At 41.2% G+C, this 2,500-nt stretch overlaps 1 protein-coding gene and 1 pseudogene across 2 annotated transcripts in view; one reads left to right on the top strand and one right to left on the bottom strand.

Annotated features, from left to right (window-relative positions):
- The window catches only part of LOC145460304 (uncharacterized), a 1,391-nt pseudogene extending 677 nt beyond the window's left edge, over window positions 1-714 (top strand).
- Window positions 1-2,500, bottom strand: part of LOC145460328 (somatostatin receptor type 5-like) — a 74,151-nt gene that overhangs the window by 26,111 nt on the left and 45,540 nt on the right. The gene's annotated exons all lie outside the window — the stretch shown is intronic.

The raw sequence follows: 2,500 nt of genomic DNA, 5'->3' as shown, positions 1-2,500 counted from the left end.
ATTAGCGCACTGTTCAATTTTGAGTTTCTTGCCTCCGGAATTAGGGCTTGGAAGGCTTACGCTATTGGTGAAGGTCAGATGTTTCCATATGATGAAGCAGGTCGATCTCTGCAGGGTCCAACAGGTCTTCATATCATCATGCCTCTTACGCCTCTCACCCCACTGTCAAAGCCAGGGCTAGAGGCGAAACATATTACCAATTTGCAAGACCTTTTTATGTGTGAAGAGGAAGGTTGTGTGGCCACATTTCGAACCCAGGGGGATCTCCAAAGCCACATGGACACTGGGCGACATGTGAGAGTGACGGAGCGCGAGACTGTTTACGATTTAGCACGAAGAGAATGGGCAGAAAAGGTCACGGGAATACAGTCAACGCACGTTGGAGAAACAGGGCACGCACGAGCAAATAGCCATTCGATGTCAACACGAAAGGCAGCACTACAGGGTTGGGCTCTAAAACGGCAACGAAAGGGTGAGAGAGCAATCGAAAATGTGAAGAAGTTTCTGTTGGAAAAGTTTAATAGAGGGGTGACAACAGGTAAGTTATACTTCAAAGATCAAGTAGTGATCTTCACAGTTGATAAAAAGATGCGTCCTACTTCTCGAATTCAGCAGGATGAACCCAAATCTTTGCGGTATCGATCAGAAGGGTCGCTATTGATTAAAACCTCTCTGAAATTAGATCTTGTTAACGCGCAGACTTCCATCTCTTGAGCTCTTTTTACAAGTCTATTCCCAAGTACATGTAGAGGTCAGTTTCTCCTTCCCTTTCACCTGTAGTGGACGTGAGTTTATAAATCACGGCATCTAATTTTTCACCGGATTGTTTGTTTGATCTCAGAAAATCGGCACGATAGCCCAATTTCGATATATTAAAATTCTGCCTAAAACAATAGACAGCACGAGACCTCGAGCTGAAGGCTATTGTCTTAGTCTGAATTTTAATATATTGAAATTGGTCTATTGATCTCAACTATTCAGAACAGTCTCAGGAGCCGTGGAACTGTAAAATTACTTCAAAAAAAAAAGATTAAATTAATGATACGAGAAACTAAAAACTTTTTGGTCGGTAGGCTGTCAAATGTGATTCAGTTACTTGAGAATGTTACCAATAGGTATGTTTAATTTGCTACTGAAGGAAACAAAGAAGATCCAGCAAGGGTGGTAAAAGAAATGAGAGTTGCTAGGAACGAGATTGGTAAGCTTTGTTTTGCTCCAGAAGAATGGCGAACAGCTAAGCAAATAGCTAGTCATTTCTCACGAGTTGCAGCAACGCAACGTCAGCAAAAAGCACCTGGAGAACTACTTGTTAAAGAAGCCGAAGCCATCAGTGAGGAAGACCTTCAAGCGTGGGAAACAGAAAGACAGCTGCAGGAACTGCAGACAGCGGTGTACCAAGAGGTCGACTTGCGGCATCCAATTGAATACAATGGCCATGACATCTGTGGCCTTGGAAAGCGTGGCATACTAAAATCAAAATTTAAGGTTGCGCAACTAAAAGAAATATGCTTTCTCTTTGGAATAGAAATCGAGGGGCCTGCTGGTAGAAAAGACTCTTACGTGAAACCACTCGAAGATCTGGTACAAACCTGCAGTTGTCTTAAGGAATGACTTGAGGATTCTGATAGCAAACTAGATTACTGGAAAAAAGTGCTTGGCATGAGCAAGAGAAAACAAAACAAAACAAAAATCGGAGATAATACAGCCAAAACTAATTTTTTGTTTCATTTGTTGCGTAAGGTTCCATCAACATCATATATAACCAAAGAGCGCGTGCTCCTAAGGACCCTCTGGTGTACATGACAAGCCGGGATGAAAAGTCCAACGCTTTTATTAAATGCAAATGACGTCTTCGGTGAGGGCTCCTAGGTAAATATTTCGTTTCCCGACATTTGTTCATTGACAGACCAACGGAACTAGCAAACTTCAAATAAGTAAACGAGAGACTGGAAGCAAAAGCAGACATACTTTGGAAAAGGCAGTTATCTGTAGGAAAAAGGAAACTCCAGCCCAAAGAGGATCTGCACGGAAAAGTCTCTTTTATAAATATCAAGCGCAAATTTTCCGTTGGTTATCTTTAGTTTTACGCAGTTTAATTGATGGGTAGAACAATACCATGACCCTGTTTCTACATATTTCATACATGCAGTCTGATTGCATTTTGCGGTAAAGGTAGCGATCATATTTCAGCTTTCCTCATTGATTCAGAGGGGGGCGTGTCGAGTAGAGAGATTAACCAAGGAGAGTCAGTTAAGGAGAGTAATAACTGTAATCAGTTTGCTCATACATTGTACAGAGATTTGTTTTACTAGTCTTCTGTAGTGCAAGTGTCAAATAACGGTAGTTCTTTCGAAGTTACTAAACGGAAACTTTTTTTTATATAGGCATTGCTACTTGTGTTATTAAATCAACAATTTCAGTTGTTCATGCTTTAGCGTGCTTTATCCAGTTATGAAGAACTCGGGAGTTGGATAGCTCGAAAGAAGTGTAAGAGTTTATC

Source organism: Orbicella franksi, chromosome 11 (genome assembly GCF_964199315.1).
Source record: "Orbicella franksi chromosome 11, jaOrbFran1.1, whole genome shotgun sequence".
NCBI classification, from domain to species: Eukaryota; Metazoa; Cnidaria; class Anthozoa; order Scleractinia; family Merulinidae; genus Orbicella; species Orbicella franksi.
Note: the sequence above shows the minus strand (reverse complement) of the source record. Positions and strands in the feature narration are given on the sequence as shown.